This window comes from Mus musculus, chromosome 12 (genome assembly GCF_000001635.26).
Source record: "Mus musculus strain C57BL/6J chromosome 12, GRCm38.p6 C57BL/6J".
Lineage (NCBI taxonomy): Eukaryota > Metazoa > Chordata > Mammalia > Rodentia > Muridae > Mus > Mus musculus.
In genome coordinates, this window is record NC_000078.6 from 109,266,989 (window position 1) to 109,286,563 (window position 19,575).

Here is a 19,575-nt window from a genome sequence, read left to right on the forward strand (position 1 = left end):
CACTGAACTTTGGTCCATCTACCAGGGCCACACCCTTAAAGAAAGCTGATCTTCATTCCCTAAGACGAGGTCAACTGTCAATAGCTCGGGGTGGATAAGTCGGAGCCCCTTCCCTCGCCTTGCTGGATTGTTGACTTGCTTGAACACGGGCGGGCGGAGCACATATGTTCTGAGTTTGTGAGTGTTTCTGTCCTGTCAGGTCCGGAAGATACTCTAACTCCTGGCTTTTGTAGCCTTTCAGCCCCCTCTTCTGGAAGGCCCCTCTTCGGGGTTTTTATTCACAAAGAGATGTTGGATTTTTGTCAAAGGCCTTTCTTTATCAACTGAAGTGATCTGATGACTTCTGAGTGTGGTGATTCGGATTTACTGGATTCACTTATGCCGAACTCCCTGGTGTCCCTGGAGTGACGTCAACTTCATCGTGGGGAATGGTCTTCTGGGTGTGTCCTTGAATTCTGTTTGAAAGTATTTCATGTTTATCAGGGACACTGATATTTAATTCTCTGGGGCGGGGTTGTTGTTAATGTGTCTTTATCTGGTTTTGCTGCTGTCATTATCCTGATTTTGTAAAGAAGAGATTAGAAGCCACTATTTTTTCTGTTTTGCAGAGAAATTTGCATAGTCGTAGGGCTAGCTCTTCTTTGAAGGTCTGGTTGACTTTGGCAGTGACTCCACTTGGCCCTGGGCTTTTGTTAGTTAGGGGATTTCCCAATTACAGTTCTATCTCATTGGTCGTCAAGGATGGGTTTAAGTTCCTTACATCATCGTGGCTCAGCCTTGGTAGGGTGCACGCATCTAGAGATTTATCTATTTCGATAAGATTTTCTGATTTAGTAGAAAATCAATTTTTAAAGCCGGTCCTGATTGTCCAAGCAGGGAGATGCTTTATTTATTACTTCAATTTCATTGTTTGCTTTTCTTAATCTGCTTATGTTGAACATATCCTCTTTGTTCAATTTAAACATATATGTATTATAAAATGTATTTATTTCTCCTGAACTTTGCAATTTGGGAGGCTATAGGTTTTAAAATATTTTGTAATAGTTGTCTGTTTTATGGTGATATTTGCCATAATAGCACTTTTAACCTCTAATTTTACTAATTTTTTCTTTTTCTTTTGGTAGCTTGGCTAAGGATTTGTCCATCTAAATTATCCTTTAAAGAACAAGCTTTCGGTTTCATTGGTTCCTCATATTAGTCTCCATTTCATTGATCTCGTATTAGTCTCCATTTCATTGATCTCACAGCAGTCTCCATTTCATTGATTTCTGTTCCTGGCTTTACTCCATGTAGGAATTTTGAACTCATCTTGGTTTGGATTTTTAAACTTCAGGTGCAACACTGGGTTATTTATTTGAGATATTTCTGAATTTTTTTAATGTAGCCCCTCTTATCTAGAACTGTCTTTGTTTTATTCCAGGGGTAGTGGAAAGCTGAGTTTTCATTTTCATCTGATTTCCAAATTTTTAATTTCTTTGTCACTTCTTCTTTATTTTCAGTTTCCTTACATTTTTAAAAATTAAAAATAATTTCATCTTTTATTCCTCTTCCCTCCATCCAAACTCTTCCATGCCCTCTCTGTCCAACTTCTCCCATGCTCCCCTAACTCCCTCTCAACTCATAGCTTCTTTATTTTTATTATTGTTGGCACATTGTAACTTTAATTTTTTCAAACCTTATTTTTAAGGAAGGTTCTTAAATGCTTTAACCTTGATGTTAGCCCACCACCCATTAGAGGTATTGGGAAAGAAAGGATACAAGGAAAGTGGGCATGTTTAGAAAGGTTTTTTGTAGCAACTCTGAATGTGTTGTCTGGAAATCGGTTCACAGGTTAACAGGCAGCAGCAGCTCAATCCACTCGCAAACACTTCACGGATACACCAGCAGTTCCATTTGGTAGAGTCAGGATAGCAACAGTGGTGACACAACCTAAGAGACAGCCAGGCCTCAACCTCAGCTCAAGTCAGGCAGGAGAGACCCAGGAGAAGTTCTCTGTGGTACCTCTCTCAGGGAAGTGAGATCGGCAAAGACTTGAGACCCTTAAGTATTGCACAGCTAGCTATTCCAGAAGCTAAGCTCTGTGTCCGTCACTGTCAAGTCCTATTTATAGTCCCTCCAAACACCACATGTCCTCCATAGGTCTTGAGTTAGCTCATGAGTCTGTTTCAGCTGACATCACTCTGCCAATCAGTCTAAGTCCTCAAAAGTGGCAAAAAAACTGCAGCACACCACCAGAAGAGTTTTGGCGTATTTCTCTCTATGGTGTCTCAACAAATGCAGCTAAACTATGCAGTGTAAGGCAGTCCAATACATGCATGATGTTAGCGAAGAATCCTTCATCACGAGTCTTTTCACATGCTTGCTTTAGCAGAACATCCTCTCACCTGTGCCTGCTTCAGCAAAACGTTCCTTCATGAGTCTGCCTTAGCCTTTCACACCTGTGTCAACTTCAGGAAAACACTTCTTCACTTGTTTGCCCCAGCAAAACACCATCCAACACAACTGACTTTCCAAAGCACCCTTAAGTTTCCATTTTAGTACATAAATGTATATACATAAATATATAAACACAACTAGCTGAGTCCATTTAGTGTTTCATGTATGCATATGATTTCAGGGCTAACCACTTGGTATTGGATAAGCAAGTAGGGGCTCATCCCTGGAAGGACTGATTCACCTGCTCTCAGCAGGCACTACTTTCCTGTAGCTCTTTGTCTATGGGTGTGTTCCTGCGAGATGTTCCTTTCCACACTAGTGTCTAATGGTGTAGTTGTCTGTGCCTTCTTCAGGCAGCCATTACATCATTGCTACAGTGCCATGGGTGAAGCTCACCTGTAATATTTAGGGCACACATTCTCACAAGAGACGTATTGGTCCTCTGTCTCTTATATGTCCACCCCATCATCCACGATGAACACTGAGCTTCAAGTGCAGGAGTTGTGTTGTAGGTCTGCCCACTGGGGCTGGCACCCAGGAGTCAGGTGATCTCTGCAGTTTGAATAGTTGTGGTTTTCTGAAATGGTTTGTCTGTTGCAAAGAGAAACTTCTTTGACAGGGGTGAGAGCTACACTTACCTGTGGGTATAAAGAAAAGTCTTAGAATGCAGTTAGGAATTGTGCTGGCGAGTGAAAATCATGGTGGTTCTCCTTGAAGATCTGCGATCTCACTGGCCCTGGGGAGTCGGCTAGATTTCCAACATTAGACATGATTTCACTCCCAATAAGTGGCCCTTAAGTCCAACTAGAGAGCTGTTGGCCACAACCAAGACATGAGTGCCACCATTGTGTTTTTAGGAAGATTTTACCCTGCAGATCATCAGTGCGAGTAACAGGCATCACAGAGAGGAATCTTTCAGTTCAGATCCAACTCTGAATTCTCTGTCTCAATGTGTGATGCCTTCAGTCAAAACAGACTTACTTTCAATCTCTGAGAATCAACCAATGACAACAAAAACAGCCAATATTTTGGGGGAGGGAACTCTGTTGGACTCCCATGACCAACAACCATCAAGGACGTCTCTCATGCCTGGTGCTGGGGGGGAGGGGGGTTTATTACATGGTCATTTGCTCATGGGGTAAATATTATCATCCAGGGGCCAAAACTTTGTTTAAGCTACATATGTATGTGTACATATACACTTATATGTATAATATATAATTTTAGGTAAATATGAAATAATGATTCCTTAAGGCATTTTCAAAATCCTTATTATTTTTCCCTTCTCTTTCCCTCTCCTATGCTGATTTCCCTCCTCACTCCTCAACTAGAGTCCATTCCCATGTCCTTGTGTCCCCATATCCACATGTTCCCATTCCTCCCTTCATATCTTTTGTGTCCTGCTAGTCCCATCTGTAGGACATCCCCATGGCCCTTTTTCACTTTCTTAATTTCTGTGGTTGCTCCAGGTTACTTATAGGTGCACATCTGAAGATTTGGAGCTAGTATCCACAGATGAGAGAGAGCATGCGGGTTGTTGTCTTTCTGTGTTTGGGTCACCTCAGTCAATATCTAGCTCCATCCATTTACATACATATCTCATGCTTTCATGTTTCTTTACAGCTGTGTAGTATTCTGCAGTGTATATGCACCACATCTTCATTATGCATTCTTCTGTTAAAGAACATTTAGTTTGTTTCTATTTCCTCGCTATTATGAACAGAGCACCAATGGGCACTGATGGACAGGTATCTGTGGGATGCATTGCTGTGGACTTTGAGCATATGCCAAAGAGCAGCATAGCCGGGCCATATGAGAGATAGGTTTCTAGCATCTTGAGAATCTCCATACTGATTTCTAGTGTGGCTGCTTAGTTTTCGATCCCATCAACAGTGCATGAATCACCCCCTTCTCCTCACCGTCATTCGTCGTCAGTGTTTTGCTGACCTTGGTCATTCTGACTGTGCTAAGATGAAATCTCAAAGTTGTTTTGATTTGCATTACCCTGATCGATAAAGATGACACCTTTTGAAGAAATACTTAGCCATTTTAATTTGGTTTTTTGAGAACTCAATGTTCAGATTCATAGTACATTTTTAAGTGGATTCTTTGTTTCCTTGACTCTGTTTTTTGAATTGTTTATATATTCTGGCTATTAATCCTCTATCAGACATATAGTTGGCAAAGATTCTCTCCCACCCTGTGGCATTTTTTAGTCGCTCATTGATTGTATCCTTAGCTTCACAGAAGCATTTTGGTTTTATGAGGTCCCACTAGTCAGTTGTTAGCCTTAGTTCCTGTGCAAATGAAGTCCTGTTCTGGAAATTCTTACTTAGTATCATAGTAGGAATCCTTGAAAACGCCACTGCAGGCAGAGTAATGATCTGTGTGAGGCAAGGAGAAAACCTGGTTCAGTGCAACTTAGTAACAGGTACTGGTTCAAACGTTTAGAGTCTGATCCCAGGGAAGTTTAGTTCTTAGGCATTTAACTAAAGTAGAATTTTTGGAAGAAAAAGGGTTCTTGGAAACATTTGTCTCAAACCCATGTGGTACAATGAAGTTTTAAGAGTGAATACATAGAAACTCTTTGTGATGTCCTTGTGACCTCTTCCATAAAGAAGAGTTCTATAGTTTAAGGGTCTCAAAGAGGATAAGGTATGATCTTGGTCAAACAGATATCATAGAGGCCACCAAGCTACCAAGTATATGTGACAGCTTCCCTAAGGATAGGTTCGATGGCCTGAGAAACAAAGCTAAAAATAAATTTCTCAGGAGGGAAGGTCTGGATAAACATCCTGCGGGGATTCTGATGAGGCCTGGCCCTATAGATAGCAAAGGTTACCATCCACTCCCAGCCTTCTGGGTGGGCAATAAGTAGAGACATCCCTTCCGTTGAAGAGACAAGGCTGAGTGTTTAACATTCTTGGGTTCCCTAGTATGTATCTATGGTCTAGGGCGGAAGGGTCTGGATAAACATTCTGGGCCTGGCCTACTGATAGCAAAGCCTACCATCCATTCCCAGCCTTCTGGGTGGAAAACGAGTGTAGAGACCCCCTTCTGCTGAAGATAAAAGGCTGTGTGTTTAATATTCTTGTGTTCCCTAGTGCTTATTTGTGAACACAAAGACCTCAGTACCCTATACAGATCCTCATTTCAAAGTTTAAAAAAAAAACATAGTGGCTGTAATAGAGGCTGCTCTTTAATGCATCTCCTCCATGGCTAGTCGAATTGATATAAGCAAGCCTAAGAGAATTATGATGGATAGTAGAGGATCAAGGAAAGGGGGAAACCATCTTAACCACGATGGCCTTTCCCAGGTCGCTTTTGAGATTTTGTTTTTCTGTTTCTTGCAAATCATAAATTTGACCACCAATTAAAGCAACTCATGCCAAGTAGTTGCTGACATAAGGGATGTCAACATTATGCTTGAGTGATATAACTTTAATTTTTTTCAAACCTCATTTTTAATTAGGGCTCTTAAATGCTTTAAACTCCCTTGTAGCCCACTAGCCTCCAGAGGTAGTAGAAAAGAAAGGATACAGGGGAAGTGAACCTGTTTAGAAAGATTCTTTGGAGCAACTCCCTTCTGTGTTGTCTGGAAATCGGCAGTTCAGTTCACAGGTCAGCAGCAGAGGCTTGATTCACTCACAGACACTTCATGGCTACACCAGCAGTGCAGTTCGGTAGAGTTGGGATAGCAAACACGAATCAGTGGTGGTGGCACAACCTAGTAGAGACAGGCAGGCCTCAGCCTCTGCACAAGTCAGTAGGAGGGACCAGCAGGAACACCAGGAGGAGTTCCCAGCTGCACCTCTATCAGGGAAGAGAAGATCAGCACAGATGTGAGACCCACAAGCGTTGCACAGCTAGCTCTGTAAGCAAGCCAAGGGCACCAAGGTTAATAACTCTTGCTTAGTTAACTCTTTTAGAGAAGAGATAACTACATTTCAGGAATTTAGGAGATGGTTTAAGAGATGGTATTAAAAACTTATAGGAACATATAAGGAAAAGATACAGGGAATGAAAGGTCATGGCTCCAAAAAAAAAAAATCAACATAGAAATCAAAATCTCCCCTTGGAGGAGAAAGTAAAAGTAGAAACTGCCAGGAAGAATAGAAACTTCTTCCCAACAATTATGAGCCAGGTATAAATCATTACCATTCTGAGAACATACTAAAAAAAGAACAGGGAGAGGAAGCTTGTCCCCCAAGTTCACAGGTAAGAGTATCACTACCTGGCCCAAGTGGGACCCACCTGGGGCCAGGTGAACACAGGAACTGCTGTGCAGCCGGGGACAGGACCCTTCTAGTTTCCATCTGTGCCTGGAAGCTGACCCTGTCCTACAGCCCTCCACACCCCAATCCCACCCAGAGAAATCTTGACCCCTAGGAGTGTTAACACACTAAGGCTCACAGGCACACAGAAAGGAACAAACTCTAGTCAAAGACAGTAAGGCCAGCTAACACCAGAGATAACCAGATGGCAAGAGACAAGCACAAGAGCATAAGCAACAAAAATCAATGCTACTTGGCATCATCAGAACCTATTTCTCTACCAGAGCAAGCCCTGGATACCCCAAAACACCTGAAAAGCAAGATTTGGATTTAAAATCACTTCACATGATGATGATAGAGGATGTTAAGAATGACATAAATAACTCCCTTAAAGAAATACAGGAGATGAATAGAACAGCAATGGCTTGTGCTGTAAGATCAAGAATTGACAAATGGGACGTCATGAAACTGCAAAGCTTCTGCAAGGCAAAAGACACCATCAATAAGACAAAAAGACCACCAACAGATTGGGAAAGGATCTTTACCTATCCTAAATCAGATAGGGGACTAATATCCAATATATATAAAGAACTCAAGAAGGTGGACTCCAGAAAATCAAATAACCCCATTAAAAAATGGGGCTCAGAACTGAACAAAGAATTCTCACCTGAAGAATACCGAATGGCAGAGAAGCACCTGAAAAAATGTTCAACATCCTTAATCATCAGGGAAATGCAAATCAAAACAACCCTGAGATTCCACCTCACACCAGTCAGAATGGCTAAGATCAAAAATTCAGGTGACAGCAGATGCTGGCGAGGATGTGGAGAAAGAGGAACACTCCTCCATTGTTGGTGGGATTGCAGGCTTGTACAACCACTCTGGAAATCAGTCTGGCGGTTCCTTAGAAAATCGGACATAGTACTACTGGAGGATCCAGCAATACCTCTCCTGGGCATATATCAAGATGTCCCAACCAGTATGAAGGACACATGCTCCACTATGTTCATAGCAGCCTTATTTATAATAACCAGAAGCTGGAAAGAACCCAGATGCCCCTCAACAGAGGAATGGATACAGAAAATGTGGTACATTTACACAATGGAGTACTACTCAGCTATTAAAAAGAATGAATTTATGAAATTCCTAGGCAAATGGATGGACCTGGAGGGCATCATCCTGAGTGAGGTAACCCAATCACAAAGGAACTCACACAATATGTACTCACTGATAAGTGGATATTAGCCCAAAACTTAGGATACCCAAGATATAAGATACAATTTGCTAAACGCATGAAACTCTAGAAGAATGAAGACCAAAGTGTGGACACTGTGCCCCTTCTTAGAATTGGGAACAAAACACCCTTGGAAGGAGTTACAGAGACAAAGTTTGGAGCTGTGACAAAAGGATGGACCATCTAGCACCTGCCATATCTAGGGATCCACCCCATAATTGGCTTCCAAACACTGACACCATTGCATACACTAGCAAGATTTTGCTGAAAGGACCCAGATATAGCTGTCTCTTGTGAGACTATGCCAGGGCCTAGCAAACACAGAAGTGGATGCTCACAGTCAGCTAGTGGATGGATCACAGGGCTCTCAATGGAGGAGCTAGAGAAAGTACCCAAGGATCTAAAGGGATCTGCAACCCTATAGGTGGAACATTATGAACTAACCAGTACCCCGGAGCTCTTGACTCTAGCTACATATGTATCAAAAGATGGCCTAGTCGGCCATCACTGGAAATAGAGGCCCATTGGACTTGCAAACTTTATATGCCCCAGTACAGGGGAACCCCAGGGCCAAAAAAAATGGGAATGGGTGGGTAGGGAAGTGGGGGGGGTATGGGGGACTTTTGGGATAGCACTGGAAATGTAATTGAGGAAAATATGTAATAATAATTAAAAAAAGAAATACAGGAGAACACAGGTAAACAGGTAGAAGCCCATAAAGAATAAAAACAAAAATTCCTTAAAGAATTACAGGAAAATACAACCAAACAGGTGAAGCAATTGAACAAAGCCATCCAGGATCTAAACATGGAAATAGAAACAATAAAGAAATCACAAAGGGAGACAACCCAGGAGATAGAGAACCTAGGAAACAGATCAGGAGTCATAGGTGCAAGCATCACCAATAGAATACAAGAGACAGAAGAGAGAATATCAGGTGTAGAAGATACCATAGAAAACATTGACACAACAGTCAAAGAAAATGCAAAATGCAAACGCTCCAAACTCAAGCATACAGGAAATCCAGGACACAATGAGAAGACCAAATCTAAGAAAAATAGGTATAGAAGAGAACAAAGATTTCCAACTCAAAGGGCATAAAGACCTTCAACAAAATTATAGAAGAAAACTTCACTAACCTAAAGAAAGAGATGTCCATAAACACAAGAAGCTCACAGAATGCCAAATAGATTGAACCAGAAATGAAATTCTTCCCATCACATAATAATCAAAATACCAAATGCACAGAACAAAGAAAGAATATTAAAATCTGTAAGGGAAGAAGGTCAAGTAATATATAAGGGCACACATACCAAAATTACACCAGATTTCTCAACAGAGACCCTAAAAGCCAGAAGATCCTGAGCAGATGTCATACAGACCCTAAGGGAACATAAATGTCAGCCCATGCTACTATACCCACCAAAACTCTCAATTTCCATAGGTGGAAAAAAGAAGATATTCCATGACAAAACCAAATTTAAACAATATCTTTCCACAAATCCAGCTCTACAAAGGATAATAGATGAAAAACTCCAATACAAAGAGAGAAACTAAACCCCCAAAAAGGAAGATTTTCTTACAACAAACCCAAAAGAAGAGAGCCACATGAAGCTAATTCCACCTCTAAAAACAAAAGTAACAGAAAGCAACAATCATTGGTCCTTAATATCTCTTAACACATCAATGGACTCAATTCTCCAATAAAAAGCCATAAACTAAAAGACTGGATAAATAAACAGAACTCAGCATTTTGCTGCATATAGGAAACATACCTCAGTGACAAACACAGATGCTACCTCAAAGTACCATGCAGAAAAACAATTTTCCAAACAAATGGTCCCTAGGGAAAAAAAAACTTAAGTAGCCATTCTACTAACAAATGAAATCAACTTTCAACCAAAAGTTATCAACAAAAGATGGAGAAGTATACTGGTCAAAGGAAAAATCTACCAAGATGAACTCTCAATTCTGAACATCTATGCTCCAAATGCAAGGGCAGCCACATTCATGAAAGAAATGTTACTAAAGCTCAAAGCATACATTGCTGCTCACACAATAATAGAGGGAGACTTCAACACCCCATTCTCAGCAATGGACAGATCATGGAAACAGAGACACAGTGAAACTCACAGAAGTTATGAGCCAAATGGATCTAACAGATATTTATAGAACATTTCATCTTAAAGCAGAAGAATATACCTTCTTCTCAGCACCTCATGGTACCTTCTCCAAAACTGACCATATATTCAGTCACAAAACAGGTCTCAACAGATACAAGAAGATTGAAATAATCCCATGCATCCCATCAGATCACCATGGACTAAAGCTGGTCTTCAATAACAACAAAAACAACAGAAAGCCCACGTACACATGGAAGGTGAACAACTCTTTACTGAATGATAACTTGCTCAGGAAAAAAATAGAGAAATGAAAGCCTTTTAGAATTTGATGAAAATGAAGGCACAGCATACCCAAACTTATGGGACACAATGAAAGCAGTGCTATGAGGAAAACTCATATCTCTGAGTGCATCCATAAAGAAACTGGAGAAAGCGTACAGTAGCAATTTAACAGCACACCTAAAAGATCTAGAACAAAAAGAAGTGAATACACCCAAGAGGAGTAGATGGCAGGAAATAATCAAATTCAGGGCTGAAATCAACCAAGTAGGAACAGAGAGAACTATACAAACAATCAACAAAACCAGGATCTGGTTCTTTGAGAAAATCAATAAGAGAGATAAACCCTTAGCCAGACTGATCAGAAGGCACAGAGATAGTATCCAAATTAACAAAATCAGAAATGAAAAAGGAGGCATAACAACAGAAACTGAAGAAATTAAAAAAAAATCATCAGATCCTACTACAAAAGTCTATATTCAACAAAACTGGAAAAATCTCAACGAAATAGATGGTTTTCTAGACAGATACCAGGTACCAAAATTAAATCAGGATCAGACAAACCATCTAAACTGTACCATAACTCCTAAGGAAATAGAAGCATTCATTAAAGGTCTCCTAACAAACAAACAAACAAACAAACAAACAAACAAAAGCCTACGACCAGATGGTTTTAGTGCAGAATTCTATCAGACCTTCAAAGAAGACCCAATACCAATAAACTGCAAACTATCTAATTCTTTCTATGAAGAGACAGTCACCCTTATACCTAAGCCACATAACATTAGAAAGAGATGTTAAATTAGTGGACTTGGAGCATGAAAAAGAGACTATATATTACATTAAATCAGAAAGAAGGTACAACTTGAGAGGAAGAAATGAACCAGTGGAAGTATGTTGGGAAGGGTTGGGAGGAGGAATGATCAAGAACATCATTAAATGGCACATAACTGGGAAAAAAACATAATTAAATTCCTTATGGTGTTTTTCACTTTACAAATAAGAATGTCAAAGCCTTTGAGATAGACCTTCAGGAAGTTAGGGACAGATAATTAGTAAATAGATAATTGAAATGAAGACACTGCATTATTACAAAGTAAAGGTGGCTTGTGTTGGGGAAGGATGGAGTACTCAGCTTAATCAGTTCTTATAAATCTGGAAGAATTGATGATACAGTGATTCTATGCTTAAGTTACCAGTAGGGTAAGTCTCTTCAAGTAAGTGATAAAGAATTGAAATTAACATGGAAAAAGAAAGGGGATGCTGACTTTTCTGGAACATGTACTCTTGGCTTTATTATCAAAAGTTGGGTGTGAATATGGACCTGGGATTATATCTGGGTCTGTAATTTCATCTTATCAATAAATGTATCTGTTTCTTACTTTAGGACATGCTGTTTTTAGCACTGTGGCTCTGTAGTATAACTGAAAATCAGGAATGGTAATACATTCTGATTTGTTGTTCAGGTTGTTTGGCTAACTTGAATATTTTGTGTTTCCATATTGAACTTAATTTCTTTCAATTTCTGTGAATTTTAATTTTGAGAGAGATTCTATGGACTTCGTATATGGATTTTGGTAGGTTGGCCATCTTTACAATATTACTCCTTCCAAACAATGTGCACAGAAGGTCCTTCCATCTTCCAGTGTCTTCTTTGATTCCTTCATTTTTAATTAATTATTTATTTATTTACATCTTAAATGTTGCATCCCCTCCTGGTTACCTGTCCCAGAGATCTTCCTCCCATTCCCCTTTCCCTTCACCTCTGAGAGGGTGCCCCCAGGATGACCCTCACCCTGGGGCATCAAGTCTCTATCAGATTAGGCACTACATATGTGCCAGAGACTTTGGACCAGTCCATGGATGCTCTTTGGTTGCTCAGTCTCTGGAAATTCCCAGGTTAGATGACACTGTTGATCTTCCTATAATAGTGGTTGCCATTCCCTTCAGGTCCTTCAATTCTTCCTCTAACTCTTCCATAGGGGTCCAATGCTTGACTGTGAATATCTGCATCTGTCCCAGACAGATGCAGGTAGAGCCTCTCAGAGGACAGCCATGTTAGGTTCCTGACTGCAAACACAACATAGCATTGGTAATAGAGTCAGGGATTAGTGCCCACCAATGGGATGGATCCTAAGTTGGGCCTGTCACTGACCAGCCATCCCTTCAGTCTCTGCTCCACTTTTGTCCCTGCGTTTCTTTTTGTTTGAAGCAATTTTGGGGTGGAAAGTTTTGTAGATGGCTTGGTATTCACATCCCATGCCTCCACTGGTCGGTCCTATCTGACTATTGGAGATGATCTCTGCAGGTTCCATATCTCCACTGTTGGGCATTTTGGCTAAGGTCACCCACATTGAGTTCTGGGAGCCTCCCCCATCCCAAGTCTCTGGGACTTTCTAAAGATTACCTGATCCCCCAACCCTGACAGCTACATATTTCCATTCATTCTACATACTTCCATTCCATCCCTCTGGGCCTCTCTCCTGTCTCCATTATGATACTGCCTTCCATTTCCCCTCCCTTTCCCATCTCCCACCCTGGTCCCTCTCTCCCTCTTCCTCTCGTGATTATTTTGTTCCCCCTTCAAAGTGGGGTTTAGCCAGCCTCACTCAGCCCTTCCTTCTTGTTTAACTTCTTAGGGTTTATGGGGTCTATCATGGGTATTCTGTAGATTTTGGCTAAAATCCACTTATCAAAGAGGATATACCATCAAAGAGGGTTACCTCACTCAGGATGATATTTTCTAGTTCCATCTATTTACCTGCAAAATTCATGATGTCTTTGTTTTTCCATTGTGTAAATGAACCACATTTTCTATATCCATTCTTTGGTTGAGGGACATCTGGGTTGCTTCTAGTTTCTGGCTATTATGAATAAGGCTGCTACAAACATAGTGGAGCATGTATCCTTGGATCATCATTCAGTATATACCCAGGAGCAGTATAGCTGGGTCTTTGGGTACAACTATTTCCAATTTCCTAGGAACTGCCAGATTGATTTCCAGAGTCATCGCATAAGTTTGCAATCTCCCCAGCAGTTGAGGAGTGTTCCCTTTTCTCCATATCCTCTCCAGTATGTGCTATCACTTGAATTTTTTTTATCTTTGACATTTTCCCTAGTATACTGTAGAATCTCAAGGTCTTTTTGATTTGCATTTCCCTGATGACTAAGGATGTTGACCATCTCTTTAAGTGCTTCTTGGCCATTTGAAATTCCTCTGTTGAAAACTCTGTTTACCTCTGTACTTCATTTTTTAATTGGGATATTTGGTTTTCTGAGGTCTACCTTCTTGAGTTCTTTGTATATTTTGGATATTAGCCCTCTATCAGATGTAGGGTTTATGACAATCTTTTTCCAATCTGTAGGTTGCCATGTTATCCTATTGACAATGTCCTTTTCCTTACAGAAGTTTTTCACTTTCATGAGGTCCCATTTATCAACTGTTGATCTTAGAGCCCAAGCCATTGATGTTCTGTTCAGGAAATTTTCTTCTGTCCCAATGTATTCAATAGTTCTCACTTTTCCTTCTATAAGATTCAGTGTATCTGGTTTTATGTTGAGGTCCTTGATCCACTTGGACTTGAGTTTGTGTAGGATGATAAATATGGATTAACTTGCACTCTTCTAATAACAGACAGATCTCCAGTTAAACCACCATCATTTTTGAAAATCTTTCTTTTTTTCACTGTGTAGTTTTGGATTCATTGTGAAAAATCAAGTGTCCATAGGTGTGTGGGTTTATTTCTAGATCTTGATTCTATTCAAGTGATTAACCTGTCTGTCTCTGTACCAATACCATGAGGTTTTATATTTTTTATCACTATTGTTCTATAGTACAGTTTGAAGTTAGATAAGGTGATTCTTCCAGAAGTTCTTTTATTGTTCAGAACTGTTTTTGATATCCTGGGTTTTTTGATTTTCCATATAAAGTTGAGGATTCTCTTTCAATGTTTATTTAAAAAGTTTGTTGGAATTTTGATGGGAATTGCATTGAATCTGCAGGTTGCTTTTGGCAATATGGCCGTTTTCACTATGCTCTTCCTTGATTTCTTTCTTCAGTGCTTTACTTTTTATTGTGTGGGGCTTTCACTTCTGCTCTGGTTAATTTTTTGTCAATTTGACACAACCTAGAGTCACCTAGGAGAAAGAATCCTCAACTGTGGAATTGTGTCCCTCAGCTGCCCTTTAGACATTTCTATGGGGTGTTTTCTTGATTGTTGGTTGATGTGGGAGTGTAGGAGGGTCCACCCACCATGGATGGTGCCACTCCTCATAGTCCTGTGGGTATATGAAAGGTAGATAGGCATGAGCCTGGGGACAAGCAGGAGTTAGCAGCTTTCCTCCATGGTTCCTGTCTCTGTTCAAGCTTGAGCTCCTGCCCTGACTTTCCTCATGATCAGGTGTGGTCAGCCCATGAAAGCCAATAAACCATTTCCGCCACAGGTTGGTTCTGGTTGGTGTTTTATCCTAGCAACAGAAACCTGTAACAGGAACCTGAATAGAACAACTTCCTTGGTTATGCTCATTCCCAGGTTTTTATTTCTTTTGTCTCTCTGATTTTTGTTTTATTTTGTTCTATTTTGTTTTGTTTTACTGTGAATTGAGTTGTTTCCCTGATTTCTTTCTCAGTTTGTCAGGAGGCTAATGGTATGTGTGTGTGTGTGTGTGTGTGTGTGTGTGTGTGTGTGTGTGTGAGTGTGTGTGTGTTAATTTTTATCCTGCTACTCTTGTGAAAGTATTTATCAGCTGTTGATGTTTTCTGGTATGGTCTTAGGAGATTTTAATGTATGGAATCTTACCATCTACAAATAAGATGCTTTGACCATTCCCTTTCCAGTCTGTTTTCCTTTATCTCCTCTTGTCTTACTGCTCTAGCTAAAGATACAAGTACTATATTGAACAGGCATGAAGAGAGTGAGCATTCCTGTCTCGTTCATCTAATAGAATTGCTTCTCCTTTCTCTCCATTTAGCATGATGTTGCCTTCAGGTTGTATGTTACCCTTCTTATGTTGAAATATGTCTCATGTATCCCTAGTCTCCTCTGGACAATTGTCCTGCAGGCATTTTGTATTTTCACAAAGGCCTTTTCTGCATTTAATGAGATGACCATGTGGTTTTTACCCTTGAGTCTACTTGTGTAGTTGATTGCATTTGTTGATTCATATGTTGAACTATTGTGTCATCTCTGAGTTAAAACGGACTGGCTCATGATGGGCGATTTTTACGTTTTCATGAATTCAGATTGTAAATACTTTATAACAAACTTTTGTAACTTTGTCCTCATGGGAATTGATCTGTAACTCTCTGTTGTGTCTTTATCTGGTTTTAGTATCAATGTAATAAAATAACTTAAAGCATCCTTTTCTTTTTAGTTTGTGAAATAGTTGAAGAATGAGTTTACTGGGTGTAGTTTCTCTCTGTTCTGTGCTCATTTACCTTTGGTGGGAACTGGCCATCCCATCCCACAGACCACAGCGGAGGCTCCACTCCTAGGTACTGTAGCACACCCAGGATCTTAGGATCAGTGGTGAGTAGAAGACAACATCTGATCCAACACCACTGGGAATAACTGGGACCAGCAGGATCCAGGAGCCCAGGAACCCTGCCCATCCAGTGGCTTGGGTTCCTTCTGGTCTGCACAGGTCTACCTTAGGCTCGAAATCAGTGGCTAGTCCCACAGCCCCCAGAGAAGGCCCCACTCCCAGGCACTCTAGCATGCCCAGGATGTTAGGATCCCAGGATCCCAGAAGCTTGTTCACATCAGTATCTCAGGTTCTCTGTGGCAGCTTGACTCCCAGGAACTCTGACATACCCAGAATCTCGGATCACAGGATCCTAGAATCACAGGATCACAGAGACAGCTGAACTCTGAGGAGTTCTGACTCAACCAGGATCACAGAAAGGAAAGGCACAGATATAGCAAGGTCAGGGAGCACTGTGGATAATCCGATGGTGAGAGGCAAGCGAAAGAACATAAGCAACAGAAACCAAGGTTACTTGGCATCATCAGAACCCAATTCTCCCACTATAGCAAGTCTTAGATACACTATCACACAGGAAAACCAAGATTCAAATCTAAAGTCACTTTTCATGATGATGATAGAGGACTTAAGAAGGACGTAAATAACTCCCTTAAAGAAATACAGGAGAACACATGTAAACAGGTAGGAAAACAATTTTCCAAGCAAATGGTCCCAAGAAACAAGCTGGAGTAGACATTCTAATATCTAATAAAATTGACTTTCAAGCAAAATTAATCAAAAAGTATAAGGAAGGACACTTCATACTGGTCAAAGGAAAAATCTACCAAGATGAATTCTCAATTCTGCACATCTATGCTCCAAATGCAAGGGCACCCACATTCATAAAACAAACTTTACTAAAGCTCAAAGCACACATTGCAGCTCACACAATAATAGGGGGAGACTTTAACACCTCACTCTCAGCAATGGATGGATCATGGGAACAGAAAGTAAACAGAGACACAGTGAAACTTACAGAAGTTATGAACCAAATGGATCTAACAGATATTTATAGAATATTTCACCCTAAAGCAAAAGAATATACCTTCTTCTCAGCACCTCATGGTACTTTCTCCAAAACTGACCATATATTTGATCACAAAACATGCCTCCACAGATACCAGAGGAGTGAAATAATGCCATGAACCCTATTAGATTGTCACGGACTAAAGTTGGTCTTAAATTACCAAAAAAAAAAAAAAAAAACCGGAAAAAACAAACAAAACAAACAAAACAAAACAAACAAACAAAAAAACAAACCGGAAAAACACACATACACACGGAAACTGAACAACATTCTACTCAATGAAAACTTGCTCAAGAAAGAAAAAAAGAAAGAAATTAAAGGCTTTTTAGAATTTAATGAAAATGAAGACACATCATACCAAAACTTATGAGACACAGTGAAAGCAATGCTAAGAGGAACACTCATAGTTCTGTCTTCAAAAGGTAACTGGAGAAACCATACACTAGCAGCTTAACAGTACACCTGAAATCTCTGGAACAAAAAGAAGCAAATAAAGCCAAGAAGAGTAGATGGCAGGGAATAATCAAATTCAGGACTGAAATCAACCAAGTTGAAACAAAGGGAACTTTACAAAGAATCAACAAAACCAGGAGCTGGTTCTTTGAGAAAATCAACAAGATAGATAAACCCTTAGCCAGACTAACCAGAGGGAACAGAGACAGTATCCACATTAATAAAACCAGAAATGAAAAGGGAGACATAATAACAGAAACCCTGGAAATTCAAAAACTCATCAGATACTACTACAAAAGTTTATACTCAACTAAACTGGAAAATCTGGATCAAATGGGACAATTTTCTCAACACATACCAGGTGCCAAAGTCCAAACAGAATTCTATCAGACCTTTAAAGAAGACCTAATACCAATACTCTTCAAACTATTCCACAAAATAGAAACAGAAGGTACACTACCCAATTCATCCTATGAAGCCACAATTATACTTATACTTAAACCACACAAAGACCAAACGAAGAAAAAGACTGTCAGATCAATCTCCCTTATGAACATTGATGCATAAATATTCAATAAAATTCCTCCAAACTGAATCTAAGAACACATCAAAACGACCATTTATGATGATCAAGTAGGCTTAATGCCAGGAGTGAAGAAATGGTTCAATATACAGAAATCCATCAACATAATCTACTACATAAACTCAAAGAAAAAGACCACATAATCATTTCATTAGTGCTGAAAAAGCATTTGACAAAATTCAGGATCCCTTTATGTTAAAAGTCTTGGAAAGATCAGGAATTCAAGGCCCATACCTAAACATAGTAAAAGCAATATATAGCAAACCAGTAGCCAACATCAAACTGAATGGAGAGAAACTTGAAGCAATCCCATTAAAATCAGGGACTAGACCAAACTGTCCTCTCTCTCTCTCCCTGTCTATTCAACAGAGTACTTGAAGTTCTATCTAGGGCAACTAGACAACAATATTAAGTCAAACGGATACAAATTGGAAAGGAAGAAGTCAAGATATCACTATTTGCAGATGATATGATTGTATACTTAAGTGACTCCAAAAATTCAACCAGTGAACTCCTACAGCTGATCAACAACTTCAGCAAAAAAAAAAAGTGGCTGGACATAAAATTAACTCAAATCTTAGCCTTCCTCTACTCAAAGGATAAACAGGCTGAGAAAGAAGTTAGGGAAATGATACCCTTCACAATAGTCACAAATAATATAAAATATATTAGTATGACTCTAACCAAGCAAGTGAAAGATGTGTATGACAAGAACTTCAAGTCTCTGTAGAAAGAAATTGAAGAAGACCTCAGAAGATGGAAAGATTTTCCATGCTCATGATCAGCAGGATTAACATAGTAAAAATGGACATCTTACCAAAAGCAATCTACAGATTCAATGCAATCCCCATCAAAGTTCAAACTTAATTCTTCACAGAGATAAAAAGAGAAATTCTCACATTCATCTGAAATAACAAAAACTCCAGGATAGCAGTATTAGTCAGGGTTCTCTAGAGCCACAGAACTTATGGATAGTGTCTATATAGTAAGGAAATCTGTTAAGATGACTTGTAGTTTGTAGTCCAACTTCCAACAATGCTCAGCTGTGAATGGGAAGTCTAAGAATCTAGCAGTTTCTCAGTCCAAAAAAGCTAGGAGATTACAACAGATGTGCTCACAAGTAAATGCAAGCAGGCAAAGAAGAGTAAATTGTCCTTCTTCCAGTGTCCCTACTTAGGCAGAAGATGTGGCCCAGTCTAAAGTTGTGTTGTACCACCATGCCTAGATCTGAAACTTGTTTTGTCCCAGGCTGATCTTGAACTCCAAGATCTCCTTGCCTTAGTTTCCTGGAATTCATAGCCAGTATGCCTCAAGATCTCCATGCCAAGATCCAGGTCCGAAACTTGTTATCTCGCAGCCTCAAGGTCTGGATCACAGGTGAGCCTCCCAATTCCGGATTGTAGTTCATTCCAGATATACTCAAGTTGACAACCAGGAATAGCCGTTACAATAGGGAAAACTATTCTCAACAATAAGAGAACTTCTAGGGGAATCACCATCCCTGACCTCAAGCTGTATTGCAGAGCAACAGTGATAAAAACTGCATGGTATTGGTACAATGACAGGCAAGTAGATCAATGGAATAGAACAGAAGACCCAGAATTAAACTCACACACCTATGTCATCTGATCTTCGACATAGAA